This window comes from Gambusia affinis, linkage group LG24 (assembly GCF_019740435.1).
Source record: "Gambusia affinis linkage group LG24, SWU_Gaff_1.0, whole genome shotgun sequence".
Classification (NCBI taxonomy): Eukaryota; Metazoa; Chordata; class Actinopteri; order Cyprinodontiformes; family Poeciliidae; genus Gambusia; species Gambusia affinis.
In genome coordinates this window covers 6,429,783-6,448,527 of record NC_057891.1, presented here as the reverse complement: position 1 = coordinate 6,448,527, position 18,745 = coordinate 6,429,783, and the positions used below count along the sequence as shown (strand labels likewise).

The 18,745-nt window shown below is 38.0% G+C and overlaps 1 long non-coding RNA gene across 1 annotated transcript; it reads left to right on the top strand.

The window, feature by feature from the left end:
• The first annotated feature begins 832 nt into the window (after window positions 1–832).
• On the top strand, window positions 833–15,570 carry LOC122827279. The gene is made up of 3 exons (XR_006370014.1): window positions 833–851; window positions 4,694–4,821; window positions 15,228–15,570. It is a non-coding gene; the product is annotated as an uncharacterized LOC122827279 (long non-coding RNA).
• Window positions 15,571–18,745: the final 3,175 nt, after the last annotated feature.

Here is an 18,745-nt window from a genome sequence, read left to right as displayed (position 1 = left end):
ACCATAGCTTTATACAGCAAACACCGAGGTATGTAAAATTTCTAAAGAATTACATCCTGTTCTCTCCATTCTAATATGCATGTTTACCATTATGTCTTCAGAACTTGACAAACTTTACTTTCTTCTGAAGAAAGGATTGTGGAGCACTCTCCAACTAAGGCACTAACTTTGTCTGTTTTTCCGGGTTGGCTTAATACATTGGATGGTCACATATATGATTTACCATTTGTCTTGCTGTTCAAGGCTGAAACTCTCCCTGCTGCTGGTGCACATTTTCTTACCTCATATTTTTCTTCTTAACTTTCTAGGAGTATGCCTGGATACAGAACTCTGTGAACAAACAGCCTCTTAAGAAATGACCTTTTCTGACTTACCCTTCTTGTAGAATGCAATGACTTTATTTTCCTTTTGACATATGTAGGATCATCGGTTTTCCCATGAATTTGTAGCATACTGACCCAGACTCGGACCATTTAGAGGCTCAGGAACCCTTTGCAGGTATTTTTTGAATGAACAAGTTGATTATGATAAGACACAATGAGTTTCCAGTATCTAACTTTTTCACAAGATTTGATTTTTCTGAGACTGAATTTCAGGTTTTCTGTATCAGCTCTAATTGTCAAACGTATAAATAAGAAAGGCTTGAAATATGTTAATTTGAGTCATGAATGTATATAATGCTTCGCTTCCTAAAATTCAAATTTCCTATTGCATGTTATTGTTTTGAGGATGTATCTCTGTGGTTTCCTTAAGAAATTTGGGGCTGACACAATCTGGACGTTCAGCATCGTCTTTACCCAGATGAAGAAGCAGAAGGATTCACAAGTAAGCTGGAAGATGAAACATTTGAGGTATGGCAGTAAACAAGTTGGTTAAGGGAGTGAGATCTTTGTCTGAGGACAGAAGAGTTTTCTGAGCTTGTTCCTGAATTGAAACTGTGAAGAATGTGTTTAGTTCACTGTGTCTTAAATTGTTTTTGTATAGTCATCAATATGGTTCTATGAATTTGTGAATGCTGTTTTATTATTTTGATTCTGTTCTCATCCCCTCCACCCCCCAAATATTGGATCAAAATTTCTTTGGAGTCATTGAAAAAAAACAGATAAATGACGTCTTTGAAAAGTTCTGTTTGGATCATTAACTCAATAACTTTTTGCCAATTAATTAAATTCTATTTTGACAATGTCACTGCAACAGTGTAAAGAACTTCCTTTTATCAAGTAGAATATTACCATCCAGGTTGTCTTGATACTGATAGTTTCTCACCTAAAATGGGATTTTTTGATGAACTAATTGAGATTTTCCTGACATGAAAATAGTGTGAACTTTAAACAGAACTCGGCATTAGACCTGAGATTACAAGAGGGATCTTTTCAGAAAAAATAGCAGCTGTAATTGTACTAAAGTAGTATTAAAATGGGATAAAAAATAAAAAAAAATCAGTGTTGTGGTTCTTTGGAATACAGAATGCTACGAATGAAATATTAATCTCAGTCACTTGAAAATATATTGTAAACGTCTTTTGGACTCTTCCAGTGAACTAATAATGGATCATCATTCAATTTGAACAAGATTACAATTTAAAATATGCTGCCATATGTATGCCATATAAATGCACTAGAGAGAATCCAGGACTTTGGACCAACTATAGTGATTGCTTAAGGAGGAATCTCAGATGGTCATACAATCTTAAAAATAGTAAAGAAGCTGGTCCTCAACCAGATTGCTTCGTTCCCGAGCCGAGTGGCTTCTTATTACATCTGGATCATAACACCAGTCGTGCCAATAAATGTCCGAGACACCACATGTTTTAAGTTTGTGTAAAGGGTACATATTCACCCAGTGTCCTTTTAGTTAAGGACACACTGCTGGGTCATGATCATGGTCGAAAATAAAGACGAGCATTACTAAAATGTTTTTCTGCAGTTTACTGAACGTCAGACGGTGCAAACACATTGATTTGTGCATGTAATCATGTGGGACACTCATGAGCGGCCATGAAATCAGGCCGGCATGCTGAATGTGTCAATCTAGGAAATGTCTTTTAAATTTAGATCCCGCTCCCATGCTGGGCAATTCAAACGGGCCTCAATAGAATGTAGATACCTCCATAACGGCACAATATAGATGGAAAATGCTGTTTCAGGGTAACGGCAGGTGCTTTAGAAGTCTTCTATAGACACAATGGAAATGCTTTCTTAAATGGAGCCATTGTGTCTGGAAAAAGCATTTTAGTCGATCATTACCTCTCACCGAAAAACTAATAGGAAAATATAAGAACTAATTCCTTCATTCCTTCAATTTGAAGCAATGTGATTCTGTATATATATATATATATTTTTTTTTAACAATCTATACTGATTGTTGTAGGCTGATAGTTATGTCAGACTTTTAAGTCTGCTTGGCTCAAATCCCAAATCTGGAATTGTGTTAGTTTAGATCAATTAGGCTGGCCGATAATAACAATTGGACCTCAGGCTGTGCACAATCAACGTGCCAAAGCTGTCAAATTTCGCCCAGGTATTACCGGTTCCTACGCCACAGTTCAGAACTTGAAAATATTTACCTTAAAATGCGATTCCGGGCAAGATCTTCAGTCCACTCTGGGCTATAAAAATACAACCCATTCACCGCACTTTACTTTAGTCATGAACTAATTATCTTGTGAAAAGACACTTTCAAGTTGAGATGTCTCTCGACCATTTATGTATTCGAGGCAACCACAAACAAATTCTTGTCATTATAGACAAAGTGATGTGCATTCTGACAAATATTGTAATTAGATTTAGCCACCACTTGTGGGGAAAAAAACTAAACAAAAACATAATTCATGCACCAAGATGGCAACAGTGATCCCAACAGACTTAGGTATGCACTAAAAAATACAATAACATTGTGTTTTTCATGTAAACCAATATTTAATAAAAGACTACTTTCGTAAGGCCTTCTGAGAACCATAATAAACTGTATCTATCTCAAGAATAATCAGTCTTTTAAGTATTAAAGATTAAATAAACAAATGTTGCATTTGCAAAATTTAAGATCGGTGATGGTTGAAAGTTGCAAACAGATTGAAAAAAAATTTTAAAATCCACGTTTGATCCAAATTATCATATGCAACTCGACTACCTTCTAGAAATGTCACCCGCGGATGTATTTTAATACTGTGCCCCATTCTCTAAATAAATCTTTGTATCTCTTTTCTTTCTGCTGAATATGAGTTAGACAAAAAAAGTGCTAGAATGGATTTGACTGTCTGGCACACTACCTTGCAGGGGGTCTTGGTAAGTTGGCTTTTTTCCTGCTTGATGCATTACCAAATACATATTTATGGCTACCTGGAGTTTCTGCAAGCCCAATGTGTCGCCCCCAAACAGAGATCTCTTTGAATACAAAAAGTTAACCTTTAATTCTTTCTTTCAGGAAGTTCTTTTGCCTTTCAAAGTGCATCATAAACTGTAGATAGAAGGACTTATGGAACAGAGTAAAAGTAGGCTTGGAAATGTTGTCAAAATGATTACAAATCCAGTCTTTAGGCTTGCTATTTATGTTCTTAAATGTTGTGACCTCACCATTAGCAAGGTGCGGTGTAGTCACATTAATTTAATTGATTGTGAGTCTCAACTTGAATTTTAGTCAAATCTCGTCAGAACATCTGGATCTGGCCAGACAGAATTTAGAAGTAATTTTTTTTGCAAAAATGAGCTGGTACAATATTAGCCATGGTTGCTGGGTCGTCATAATATATGGTGCAGGTCTATATATTATATATTTATATGTTAGGTCTTCTGCAGTAAATGAGTCTTCTCCTTTTTCAAATAGCTTCACCAGTTTTGCTTCTATTCTTTAATGAGGTCTACATGCTCTGTATACCAAGTAGCTTGTTTTGATAGTTGGAGTGTTCACTCTCGCCCTCTGGGGTTTTCGTTGTGATGCATTCGCTAGAGTCTTTAAAATTCATCCAAATGGCCAAAGTCTTTAGTGGCTAAATTACTTTTAATTTAATTCTCCAATGCATGTGTGTTTGCTGCTGTGGGATTTGTTCAATCAGTACAATTGACAAATCTAGCCAGAGTTGCTTTGCTTATGTATTTTCTGAAGTGAGGAATCAATTGCAGGATGGGTATACACATGCTCCACACTGCAAAAGACATTATGCTTTTTTGTCACATTGGCCGGTTTTTGACTCAAATGGATGATTGTTTTTTTTCAGTGGTCCTTATTTCTCTCCGGTGGGTTCACTCCAACAGTTAAATAGAACACCAAAATACTCTACTTAGCCATTGTAGCCCTTGAAAAGCAGCTATTAGTTATGTATTGTAGAAGCAGGTACTTTAACTGTGCAAATTGAGGGTGTCGAGGGAATTTAGAGCACACTTTCTGTTCCTTGTTGAACTGCCTGAATTATGAAACCATTCTTACAATTTTGAAACTTGACATTATGCATTATTCTTGACATTTACTTGAACAATAGAACCTTCAATACCAACTAAGTCATTTGTGGTGTTGGTCTATTGGATCAAATGCAAATAAATACATTAAGTTTGTGCTTTCATGTGACGAAAAAGGTTAGGAGTATTTTTAAACGTAAAAATGTTATTGGTTTTGATTTGTCTTAGCTGTTTGTTTTAGAGCCAAATATTCTTTTTTACAAAGTCTGTATCTCATTTGCATTGACCTGTTTCTCTGCCAGCGGGCTCGGCAGGGAGTCAGAAGGAAGAACACGTCAGCCAAGGAGCCAGGCATTTGAACGGCTGCAAAAAAAACAAAAGTCAGGTGTTGGCTTTCCCCAACACCCCCTTCTCCATCCAGCATAGGAAGGTAACAAACGCATGTGGGTGTGTTACAGACTCACTCTGCCCAGATGATGTTTGTCAAAAAGATTTTGTGAAACGCTTGTGCTGCAGTAACCAGCATAAGCTTGACGAGTTTATGATTTTCAGGAGACTCATTTTCAGTTTCAACCTAAAATTAGATGCCTTTTAAGAATGACCATATGTCACACGCACATCAAAAAAACAGAAGGTCGGTAGCCTAATATTGCTTTTGTTTTTGTTGAAGTCACTGTATAAATGGTCATAGGGTGGTGCACAGTCGGTGACACGGAGAAGTTTGCTTTTACCATTGATAAAAAGAAGATGGTGATAGATAGCCAATATCAATCATGAGGACTAGCTGCTAGAAGTTATGCCTTAAGTGGCAAAAATAATCAGAAAAAAAAAAAAAAAGTTTCTTTAGTCAGTGCTCCAATTCCTTGCTATTGACATCCATAATGGCGCCTCACAAGATTAAGTGACAAAGTGGCTGTTAGAATAAATAAGTTTTGTTATTATTTAGCAGTTTGCTTTTCATTTATAGGTTTAGTATTCACACCCCGGAGAGGAGAAATTTGTTAAACAGTATAAGACATAGCTAATCTTTCTTTAACCCTTAAAACATGTTCTTTGCAGATGGTCTTCTGAGAGTTCCCTTAGTCGTAAAACTGTTTGTTTATACTCTGTGCCCCCCTATGTAGAGATTCCTTAGTCATAAAACTGCTTCTGCTGTGTGTTAGTTCCTGGGGGCTCCTAATCTTATCAGCACCAGCCCCCTTGATTTTGTTTTGTGTTAATAAAAGGCAAGTTCTCCTGCAGTTTCAGAACACATGGTGAACTGTTCTGATTCTGAGGAGCAGTTCTCTGTGTTTTCTCCTTCTGCAGAAACTTGGTTGAAAACGTCGTCTGTGGTTCTTTCTTTGTATTTAGGCAAACAAAATACCTATCGGTGGCAAATGGTCAATATCTGTTGAGTGCTGAAAATAGGGAGAACTCCAGCTACAATTGTGGTACTCCCTAAAATCTGTCAATCTGCATACAAAGACATAATCATCTTTTAAAAAGTTCAAATTAGAGTTGCTTTTTGTAATTAGTGCTTGAGGTTATCCATGTTTAACCAAGCACTTAATATTACGGCCATGAAATATCATTAAGATACCATTAAAAACAAATGTTTTTAATCGTATTTTCCTTTTTAAAACAGTCATACTTGCGAAAGTTTCATAAAGGAGATCATTAAAACTAATTGTTAGATTCCAATTGCAAAAAGAAGCCCAAATCATCACCTCTCAACCTTTGCAGCTGATCTGAGGTGTTTGTGGAGCTCTGGGTAATTTTATCTATTTAAATCCCTTGTGATAAAATGTGTTGCCATTTTATCACAGACAAGTTAACCACAAAACTGAGAAAAGGGCAATGGGACACGCCTAGCCATGGGATGTAGACTGTACAGCAGGGTTCTACAAATAAAAGCCTCCAGGTCCGATGGCCTGTGATTTTTATGCTGGAATCAAATGGGTGGATATTCTCCTCAGTATGCAGTCGAGTTTCCCAGAGTCCTGCTAATGGCCTCATTATTTGACACAGGTGTGTTGAAGCAGAGACACATCTAAAAGTTGCAGGACAGCGGCCCTCGAAGGCCTGGACTTGAAGACCCCTGCTGAACAGTGTAGTGTCTGAGATGGAGCTCTTTTTGTCTCAACATTTCACAGTTCGATGTTACTAATGCTAATGTGGTAATTTCCATGGAAATATAGTTTTGTGTGATTTCATCAGAGGTGCTAATAATTCTGACCCAAACTGTATAACTAATAGCTTGTGGTCTTATAACTCTAACCAGGTGGGGGGACAGTAACAGTTGTTTCACTAAGAGGGTTGTTGTTATTTTTGCATTGTGTAAATATTCCTGAATGTTAGAAAGGTGGTTTCACAAAATCCATTATGGAAGTATATATGATTGATTCTAAGAAAGCAGCCAGGATTTACTTAGTTTTGACTCCAGCCTTAGGGATGGGTTTACTAGTTTTATAAAATGTAAAAACTGTCAGTCGTTTTTGTGTAACAAACATTACAGAACATTGTTTTGTTGCTTTAATGTGACCATCTTGCATGAATTTAACTCTGTGAAGTCATTAGATAGAAAACGTAACTTTTTATGACTCCCTTTACAGTGGAAGATCAAAGTTCAAAGGCGTATTAGATGGTGACGTGAACTTATTGGACGAGATAAAAATGAAGCGTTTACTGAAGTAGTTAGAAGGAATTCATTTTATCAGGCTATTATAGCAGGATTTCTATCTACCTGTTGCTTTCATGGAGTTTTGATTTGAGCTTTAACCAGACAGACATTGTTTCCTAGGCAAGTAATGACAAATCTTGAAAATTAATATTTTGCTCAAACTGAACTTTACATGAGTCATTTTTTACATAATGATGGGAAGCTTAGAAGAGCACAAGAGAAGAAAACATCAGAAAGGATTTGTTTTGTCGAAATTATACTTTGATTTTTATACTACATGGAATAAAAATAAACATTTAAAATCAAGTACAGTTAGAATTGTTCTGCCAAGTCATCAAGCTGCTTACTTTAATACTTGGAAGACAAATAGGCTCTTCAAAGTCAGGATAGTACTTCATATTTTCATATTATTCATATTTTCTTGTCTCGGTTTTAAACACGGTTGTGTACAGAAGAGATGCCACACACTTCTCTTTTGTAAACAAAAGGCAGACAGAGAGAAGTCTTTCCCAAGATAGAAGGGAAAATAAAAGAAATTGATTTATTTTTATAAAAGAAAAAAAAAAGCGTAGAGGATGGAGAGGCTTGTTGTCGAAAGCTGAAAGACGGCGATTCATCTCCGGAAAAAGTCTTCATCTCAAGGCTGATGGATGATGGAAAGAGATGGAGAGGGTTTGTGCGGCAGCCATTCTCCTTTCTTTTCTTTCTGTGAAATCTCCATTATGGGAAAACAAGTTTTTAAACTCTCTTCCATCTAGAAAGTTTTCACAACAGCAAGCACAGTCTTTGTTGGGAGATCTGTTTTCTTTTTTTTTTTTTTTCTTTTTATGGACTAAACATATGACAGAAGTGCTGTCATGCCTACACAGGCAAAAATAAGAGTTTTAGATTTATCTTGTGACGTGTGTAATATAGGTGTTTTCATTTAAATAAAATTAGAATTATTCCTCACTTAGTGTCACAAATGGATAGAGATTTTTGAAGGACTGAGGTTTCACTTTGAGGATTTTACTTTAAATAGAGGTATTCATGCTGGGGTTTTGTCTTAAATATTCCAGCTTTACACATCAGCAAAAACATTTTGGCCTTCATTTCTCCATTACTGTTTCTGTAGATTTTTCTGAGCCAGCAGGACATATAGTGCCTTTTTAGTGTTAATATGTCCTCAAAAATTACAAATTTCAGTCTTATTTTATTTGGATTTTATTTCATAGAAGTACAAAATCTATTGCTGAATTTGCATCATTTACCACATAAAAACCTCAATTGCTTTTACTGATTAGCTATTGTTATTTGGTGAGCCTTATATGTTGCTCATGGTTGCAGTTCTCCAACAGAATTTTGTAGTGTTTAACCTCATCTGTGCAGCCTTGCTGGGACAAATGTGGTTCAAATTAATGCCATGTTTACTTTTAGTTTTCCTTTTGAATAGAAACTGACATCTGCAAGGTGTATACCTCAGCAAAAACTGAAGTCTCGGGCTACTGAATGAAAGTTCCTTGACACTCGAATCAGTTGGAAGTCAGAGTGTTTTTTTCATCGGCGTCGTGTTAGAGAGTCCTTAGAATTAAAGCAACGAGTTGAACCGAGCGGAGAGGAACTGGAACAGCCACGGCCACAAACAATGGCTGCTCGCATGGTGTGAAAAGGCTGTTCAGAGGAAGCAGAGAGACAGAGGCAGGGACCCTGAGGAAATCAATAATCACAGTGGACAGTGGCAGACTGTGCATTTGGCCTCTTCCTGTCAGTTATGCTGGCACAGCTGCTGGGCAGCACAAGAAGAAACAACTCCTTCACCTCATCCACATTCTGTCTCAAATTAGCGGCGGCCCCGTCCGATAAATCAATGACACATTGACCTCGGGAATCATCACATCGCTAAAAGACACTGTATGGCTTGCTGCGTTGTGCAACGGCTCCTCGATAAGTGAAACCCCCTCATAGCGGGGAATGTCTAATGGTGAATCACTAATATCACGACATTAGTCCAACTGCAGCTCTGTTATCTCATTGTAGTTAATGGCTAACTCCATGCATGCTTCATTACAGTTGGAACCATTTTCCTCCTCTCGCTCCCTGTCTATATACGCCTGTTTAATCCCCTATAACTATTTTATTTTGCTTTTTGAAAAATCAAGAACAGCAGTGAGCTTTCTGCTCAATGGATAATTTATGGGATAGAAATGTTTTTGATGCCTTAGCTGTGCTCTGATGGCCTTAAATTGGATGTTTTTTTGATCCCGTGTGTCTTTTGCCTCTTATTTTTAAGGAGCCCATACTTGAGCTTGCCGGATTTTTATTCACTGTCTCTTTGTAGTTGGTGTGTTTTGCTGAAATCCTCTGTGTGGATGTCAGATAAATAACTCTGACTTAACAGCATATCACAGTGGTTGACTCACTCCTTGTGAATAATCACACTAAGCCAAACTGACTCAGACACTTCTCTCAGATTGCACTTCTAATTATATTGTAACTTAAGCAAATATGCCTTCTTGCTGTAATAGCATATCAAATAAAAGTTACGGCATGTTTTTTTTTTTTTGTTTTTTTTTCACCCTGTAAGAATTTGAAGAGAAAATTGTTCTTGATGTTAAATCACAGTGCTACTTTTACATTTATGCATTGGTTCTTATTAATTCACAATGAGAATTTCTAACAAACTTTCAAAGCTTTATTTTCCCCCAGCACCAACACTGTAAATGTTTCCAAAACATGGCACATTATTCTATAAGATGGCAACTCCGAACTGACGGAGAAAACAATCTCTTTTAAAACAAGTATATTGTTTGTTGTTTGGACTGACATAGTCAAAGTTCAATATTTGTGCCTTAGATTTGTTGATTCCGTTTGTGGTCCGTCTTTCGAGATACACATTAGATCCGCATCGGTATTGACGTTAGTCACTTTTCACATATTGTTATCGACCCCATCAGTAAAACCGGGCTGATCTCGACAATCGATGTTTAATTTTATTTTGTTGACACTTCTATATGTTGTAGTATTTTGTCTGGACATGTGACGGTGATTGTGATACATCACAAAACTGTGAAGATTTTAACTGGTTGTTTTGCAACAATCCTGAATGGGCAAAGAAATGTCAACTTTATAATTTTGGTTTATCGGACACAACAGGAATATGAATATCGAATATTGATATCCACCCAAATTTTCATATCAGTGCATCCCTTTTTAAGGGTGCATTCACATAAACCCTGTTTACTACTATTCAAATAGTAGTTGGTCTGTCTAGAGTCTAGACAGTCTGGTTTCTTTGGGAGGTAAGAATGCACAATTGAACTGTGATCTGCCTAAAAACTTAGGCAGGCCAATGAAAGTAAACTATTATCCAGATGGAATGCATTTGTCAGTGCCAAACAGACCGGAGACTGTTAAAAAAGCAAGAAGTGCACTGTGAAGAAAGGCATTCTGGGTAAGTACAACCAGTGGTAGCCTGAGAAATGACTCATGGTGTCATGCTTGCAGTTTTGACACAATTATTGATGCGCACACACAAATAATGGTAAGTAATATTTTATTTTGAGTGACTAGTCAGCAAGGAACTGTGGAAAAGAAGCGAGGTAAGATGAACACAGGCATAACTGAAGGGTGAAACGGTCTTACTTTCAGAGACAGAACCTGATTCAGTAAGTACGTCAATGCACAAAGTTCTGAGGCTGGCAGCGAGCGGGTAAGTGACTCTGAGTTTAGAGCATCTACAGCAGTGGACGACAAAGGTAAACCATGGGAAGGTGAAAAGGCAGGTGAGTAAGCGAGTGCAGATTCAGGACGACAAACTCTTGGAGATCCTGAGAGACTGTGGATGATAGAACAGAAAGCAAGCAGGTAAGAATGGAACAAAGAGAATCTCACGTTGGCACGGTTGATCTTCAAGACGTAGGACAGGATCACTGGGGAGCACGGATTACTGTGTGGTAAGAAAAAACTCAAGGAGACAGCAGAAACTGAACTGATGTTGCCAGTGGGTGTAAAGGCACCGACTAAAGGCACCTCGTAGTCAGGCCGATGGATTGGTGCTGGACTTTCACTTGCCCAGCTAAATTTTGATCCCATTCCATATTTGTTTACTTTTTGTAAAGATGAAAGTTGAGTTTAGCATCTTTTTCACAGGTTTTCATATTGCTTCCTTTAGTGACTCAGTGCAGTGTGAACTCAAACTGCACCCGCTGAAAATGCAACAAATGTTGCAATTTTGGTCCTCAATCCAACAGATCTATGGATGAAACGGGTGTAAAAACACCTCAAGTCAAAAGTCTGACCTCAATTTTAAACTTACTGATAGGAAATACCTGCTTCTTCATACAGGGATCTTTGTTTTTTGCCTTTTTAAATCAATTAAACACATTCCACTTAAACTGAAGCAACTGCATTGATGTCAGGAATTATTCAGTCTGACTTGATCGGAATCTGACTTGATGTTGTGTTTTTGATGTTGATTCTATGTTGCATTGTGTCTTTGTGTTTGATTTGATGTGAAGCACTTTGAAATGCCTTGCTGCTGAAATGTGCTATACAAATAAAGTTTGATTTGATGTTCAATAAAAAGTCAATTTCCCTGCACTGGCATTCTGACTTGTTAAGACTAAGGAGGTCTTAACTCCTTTCTCTTGCTTGCTATCGGTTCTGTCTGCAGGTCTGTAAAAGAGACAGCCTTCTGTTGTTCTCTCCTCTGTTTGTCTTCCTCTCTCCTCTTCTGTGCTTGTAATTACCTCTCAACCATGATCCCTTTATACCTCAGAGTGCGGAAAGACACCTCTGGGGCTGTGTGAGGGCGTGTACGCACGCGCTCATTCACGTCCATTCCCAGGCGAATTGAACTCGGCCTGTGTGTGTAAATCTGCGTGTGTACATAGAGGTCCTGTGGGGCTTTTTCTGTGCTGGATAAATAATGATGAATTACAGATTGATTACCCAGGAGTGAAAACTCTCCTATTAAAAGTGTTTTAAAAGGGTGCAACCTGCGAGCTGGGCAGGAGTACACAATTAAGATTCTGCTTGGCTCATAATTAAGGGAGAAATATTTCTGGGTCATGAACACAAAGATTGGCAGCAAAAGGGTTTTAAACTATATTGATTACATTAGATTGTGCACGCGGTGTGTAGGGGCAACACTCCGCCTTACATAGCATCAATATTTTTTACCTGTGGACTTGACATATACGTGCTGAGTATTTGCGGTTTTTACAGCAGAGTAATAACCCGCGTCAGCCTGGGTTTTGCAGATGAGAAGTGTGTTTTTATACTCTGCCACATATTGTTTAATGCACAATGGAGCCCTTGAGAGTCTGTTTTAAGAAAGGCGGAGATAAGATTAAATAAAAGAGGCAATTTAAATAGCCGCTCCGATTACACATGCACACGGCTACAGTTCTGGCTTGTTGCAAGCAGTACAAACTACTCATGGCCATTATCTGGGTTCAAGATGTACCAACATTTTAGAAAGCCTGTGTCCGTCCTAACCGTTTCTCAAATGTAAACCTCTGTCAGTAGGTCTCCAAAAGCTGTGGGGTTTTCTCAGTTCATAAATGTAAGGTAGTGTCCCCTCCCCCACCCGTTCTTGTGTGCTCTGTTGGACAAAGTAGTAAAGTTTTTTGTTTTTTTCTCCCTTGTTCACAAATTATACCTTAAGATTCTCTTTTGCATCAAATGCTTGCAAGAAACTATGACAGTTAGCATGTCCGTAGGTTAAAACAGAGAGATTCAGGACCAGGAAATAAAATATCTGACCTTGAGAAGGAGCTGGTTCCGGTGGTAAAGAACATTGCTTGGCACTGCTGCCTTGGCTAATAAAGATGGATGGAGGGCTAAATTGACACTTCCTCTGTAGATGCCCCCTCTGAACTTTGTCCTGGACAGCTTTTGGATTAGTGGTCTATTCTCAGAATGAGCCGGACTTCTCATTTGACATTTGCGAGCCATTAGTTTAATGTTCCCATTAAGCGGTATGTTGTGTGGTGTTTAATGTCGGATTCCTTTGACAATCTACTTTTGTTTTGTTTTGTTTTTTTGTTTTTTTTGCGATGCAGTTGTTGTGTAGTACATCAAACACACTAAACTATGCAATGGGATGAAAAGCATATGCAAATCAGTGTTCTCACTAATTGAACCACATGCAAACACTGGCTTCAGAAAGACATTCTTCCTATGCAGAGGATAATCTAACAATGTTAGAAATTAGTAAGTAGTCTATAATTGTAGGAATTGTATATTCAATGCCTTTTTGTAATTACATTGTCAGATATAGTCAACATTTGCAATGTTATGTTTCTCATCCGTTTCTCACCTTGTCGCTGAAATTTGCTACACAGTCTTCCCTTGCCTTTTAAATGCCTTGAACTGTTTCCCCATCCGCTTTAAACGCTGGACGATGTATTTTATGTTTTTGCTTTTTTTAAACCTTCTATCAAATATGTAGAAATTGAACACACCAAGCTCTGCAATGACGTAGATTTTGCTTGTGTTAATGGTTGCTACATTGATTGCACAAATCAATTGTTTTACAGCATGATTGCTGTTACTATAAGACCATAGCGGTATACCGTTTGCATTTTTTTTTTTGGCCAATCACAATTTTTAACGTTCATAGACACAATTTAGAAAATGGGCAATTTTTGCAGTATTTTTGAAATATAGTTAGTTTTCAAACACCAATATGATATGACTGTTATGCAAAAGACCTTACAACAGCATGTAGTATTGATGTATTTTGGTTTACCTCTGTGCTTTTACTCTAAAGTGAAAAAACATTTGTTCTTAAGTGAACAATTGTTCACTTAATTCATTATTACAGGTACTTCAACTGCAAAGGCCAGATCTGGTATCTTCTTTGGGTATACCAGAGAAAATACCAGAAAATACTTATATATTTACTTTACTAATAAATAGTGAAGTAAAATGGCAAAATAGTAAATACAAGGACTTTTTTATGATATTGAATGGTATTTAAAACAGCTTCATTTTCCTTTCTCTAGTTTTTGCAATGTTAAGGTGAAGGCAATATGTTCTTTTTGTAGCCATCAACTTTTATTACTCTAACTTAATAAAAATAGAGGTCAAACATTCAGTTTCCAAAATGTCTGCAAAGGTAGAACAGTGTGCTCTGAGAAAAGATTTCAACAATAACTTTAGGAGGGGAAAAAAAAAAAAAAACTGTGAAATTTGGAGTGTTTTAACATTTCACAGAGTGAAGAAAGATTCAGGCTTTAAGAGCTAAAATCTTAAAACCTGGAACAGTCAAAGAAAACAGCCAGGTTAGGTTAATTTGCTGACAGAAAATAAGAAAACTAAAAGTGTTTTAAGAAATTACCTTGTTGTTGTAAAATCATGTAATTTTTTACATGTGAACAATTACACAAAAGAACAGGATGAAGTACAGTGTGCCCTTTTCCCTTTAGTACCATTTTATTTTATTTTTTTACTTGGACAAACCTCTTTATATTCCTCTTTGTATCACAACACAAATAAAGCAGTTTTCATTTGTGGCCCGTATCTTTCGCCGTGAAGCATTTGCTTCACTTCGATGCTTTCAAGAGTGACATTTCGGGATTATTCAAAACCTGTTTTAATCAAAGCCTTCTTGACTGACTTTAGAGTTAATCACTGCCAGGTGTGTTTTACTAATATCCGTCTTTCGTGTGGCTCCGTCGGGTAACTCTGTCCACTTCTTGTGTGAGAGTCCCAAATTCACTATTTGCTGTGGCCATTTACATTTATGCGCTTTCCTGCCCAACAAGGCAAAAAGTCAATTTTCTCCAGTAAATTCCATTATTCACTGAGGCCAGCAAGAACATTGGGCAGTTCCACTACCCTTAAGCATTTCTCTTCATTGTAAAAATACATATGACACTTGGGAAATGGTTATGGGAGAGATATAAAACAAGCTATTTCTTTTGTGTGCCGAACGATGCACAGGTTTGTGAGGCTGATACCTGAAGTCAAAAGCTGATATGAGAAGAAAAGACGCCAGAGAACCTTGCAAACTCGGATAACGGCCAAAAACACTAACACCATTACTGACGGTTTAGTACCGTTAGTGGTGCATTTTCCCATGTTCGCCTGTCTCTTTTTAGATAAAACAATGTACATTTTTCTGTCCTGACTAATGTGCATCGTTATAGTCAATTGATTAAATTAATCAAATTAGTCTCTTGGATCAGGTGCTGGTTGCTGCATCCTCTGAATCTGCCGTTTGGCACTGTGTGACCTTGGGAAGCTAAAGGAAGTAAAGCCCTTGAAAAGAAGCAGAAAAGATGTTCAGGTATCTGTTAATGGAGCTGCTGTTACACCACAAGTTTTCCAACTACACCTGCAACCCAGGTGTGGGTTGGTTGGGTGATTTCTAAAGGTTCATGTTTGTCTTGCTTTCCAATAAACTCCCAGGTTGTGTTAAAGCAAAATGTATCTGATTTTACTGTTTAACCCAACATGTTTTTTTTTTTTTTTTTTTTTACAAATTCAGCAGACAAGCATCTAAACACTGTCTGATGGGGAAATAATTCAAATGTGCACTATGTAGATGCCTTATGTTTAAATTTTTCATAGGAGTAAAAGAAGATTGTACACATTATATTGGGATTGTATAATATTAGAAATGGAAACTGGCTGGCTGCTAATTCAAAAATTGCTCAAAATAGTTCTGATCGCTTTGGCATTATCATGAATTCATTAGGCTTTAAGGTGCAGAGGTGGCGGGGGGATATTAACAGATTCTTCTGACCTCTGTTTAATTTCTACCGAATGAAGTCAAGTACCAGTTAAGCTAAATTGCCCCGACAACACCAGCATGCGAATCAGTCAAAAGCCTTGTTCCAGTTGAAGGCTGAGGAATAAATCCTTGGTGAAAGGTAATTTCCAACAGTTTCAGCACTTTCAGAAAGAGAAGCAGGATATCTTATTTGATGGCTGAGCTGCAGTCAGCCTTGCACCATTGGGGAACAAATGCTGACGGATTCAAAATGAAAATAATAAGCGTCAGACATAATAGGTTTCCAAAAGGAAGCCTCAATAAGAGATGTCTTGTTGCAGTATTTTTTGGGGCTATATTTATGATGGATTTGGTGTCCTAGTTAATAGATGATCCTTTGAAAAATTCCTTTCCTCCAAAGGTTCGGTGGCCTGAAAAAGTGTGATGGCCTCAATGAGATTCTCTGATGATATGTTCCATAGAAGTAATAGTCACTGAGATTTGACTAGATCTCTCTGAACTACCAAACCGAGTTTTAAGAATCGGATGTCATTTGAAATGATTGTTTCACATCTCTCACATTCTAGATCTTTTGTGGAGTGACACTCAAATTTAGCCGATATACATTGGTTGAGTTTGAGCATTTGAATAGAAAAACAATATTTATGTTGCTTAATACAAGGCAATATTAAAGTTAAAATTATTTGTTTGACCTGATAAATTTCTACTGTTTATCAGACCTGTTTCTCATGCCAGTTACTTGTTGTGTGACTTTGCCATGGTTCCTTTGGTGAAAACAAGGTTCACAATGCATAACACAGGATAAAAATAACTCCCGCAATAACTCAACTCTTTCCTGTCTAAAATACTGAATAAATGCCATGAGACCTATAAAAGTTTAAATTGATTAAAAAGAAACCGTGTTCATTGGTAGTGCTTTAAAAGAAGATTGTCAAAAGCTTGAAATGGAATAATAGATCTGCAGTCATGTCACTTTTTGGAGAAGCCGGTGCTGTATAATTTGGAGAGCAAAATCCTTGTCACCAAGGGAAGGATCAATGTTGTTTTGGCAGGAAACAAATGCCCCGTGTCAGAACGTTTCCACATGTGGACCCACAGGCCCGGCCTTTGCCAACTTTATGCTCCTGCCAGCAGAGTAGAAGGGGACTAATGTATGCCTTTTATTGCAAGGATTGCAAACAACAGGAGTTTAGAGCGGTCAGCCTCTATTTGAGGCAAATTTAACGCTCATTGTTTCTTCTGCCCTCTGCTTGGAGCAGCTTTGAGATTAGCAGTGAAAGTTATGCAAATATGTTGTTTTTTTTTTCCTCGTTATGCTCTGGACATAGCTAGGGCTACAAAAGAAAAAGAAAGGATTGGTTAGACTGAAAGCTGTGATAAACAGCCTCTCTGCTTTTCAGATGGACTGACGAGAAAGGAAACATAAATGTGTGTTGACTGACCAGAGGGCAGAAAATTCACATTTGACATTTGTGGCAGGTCTTAGCGCAGACAAACGCGCTCATTCTGCCACGTGCTGCCCGCTCTCTCCCAAACACACACACACACACACACACCCGGACTGTCGCATGGCCCTATCCCCCAGGGAGACATACACTGCCTTGAAGTCTGCAGCACCACCAATCGCAATCTTCCAAGGCTCCAAGAGGCAGAATGACTGCACCCTGCTGTATCTAAATATCACTGCTAGTGTGTATGTGTGTGTTAAAGCTTTCCTCACTCAGATCCTGCCTTGTATTAAAGCTGATACGTGATTAATTATTTTGTGGCTGGTTCCTCTTATTAACATCACTCACAACATCACAGATAACGCAAACTAGCTGCAGTGGCTCACCAGCCGTGTGGATGGATTACACACCAGGCGAGTTATCAAAGGGCACACGCACGCATCGCATGCAGCCTCTGACATCATCGCAAATGATCGGATCAAAACCCGGGAGAGAAAGAGGGGAGCGGCGCGAGAGGAGAGGAATCAAAAGCCAGGCGAGGAAGATGAAAAACAGTTAGGCAGAGAGGGGGAAAATATGCAGCCTGACTAAGCAAGACAAGCCTGTTACGAAACAGCAATAGGCTGCATGACGGCTGGTTTCTCACATTGATTTATAAACGAGAGCAGACAGCGGAAGACGAGCGAAAACAAACTTTCTGGTTTCGCTGCCAACAGTCGTCGGAAGCTCGCAAGCTATTTATTTATTTATTTATTTATTATTTTTTTAAACTTGCTGCCGTGTGATGCAAGCGAATCGGATGTCCGGGATCGTGGAGAATTTGTCTGAGTAAAACAGAAATCAGCTGTGCCTCATTTGTCTCCTCAAGGCTCTCCGACTCAAAATTGTACACATACACACACAGGCACGCACACAAATGCAGTTGTGGGAGCTGACCCAAAAATAGGAACCCAGTTAAAAAGTGAGTGAATAGGCCTGACTGAGATCCCTATACATTTAGCTCTTTCTTTGCCTTGCATCATATTTAATACCTGCTAAATTGTCATTAATGTATTTGTAAATTTACTTGTATATTTGACAGGGTTGCAACCATAAATCTGCATGAATTTCAGACAGTTGAATGTAAGACTGAAAAGTGCGGCCTGCTTATGTACGTGGAAGTTTTGAAGTTGCAGAGGACGAGGTCAACCAGCTATAGGTGTGACAAAACTGACCATCAAAGTGATTATCCTTGACTTTTGAGCTTCAAAGGTCTGCTGGAACTAGCCTGCAAGTACAGATAAACTGCTCATTCAGTCTCAAGCTTTGCTGCTGTGTTGTGACGTTGATCTTCTGGGAGTCAACACGCGTAGAAAACCAAGTTTTCTTCAACTTGGGTATGGGTGTTGGTTGATCAAAATGCAATTAAAATGTTTTGATACCAAAGACTTCTTTACTTAAAAAGGAAAATGGCCATTTTCTTTTTAAACTGGTTTATTGTTTCAAGTGTTATTAATGCGATGATTTGATACAACTAAACATG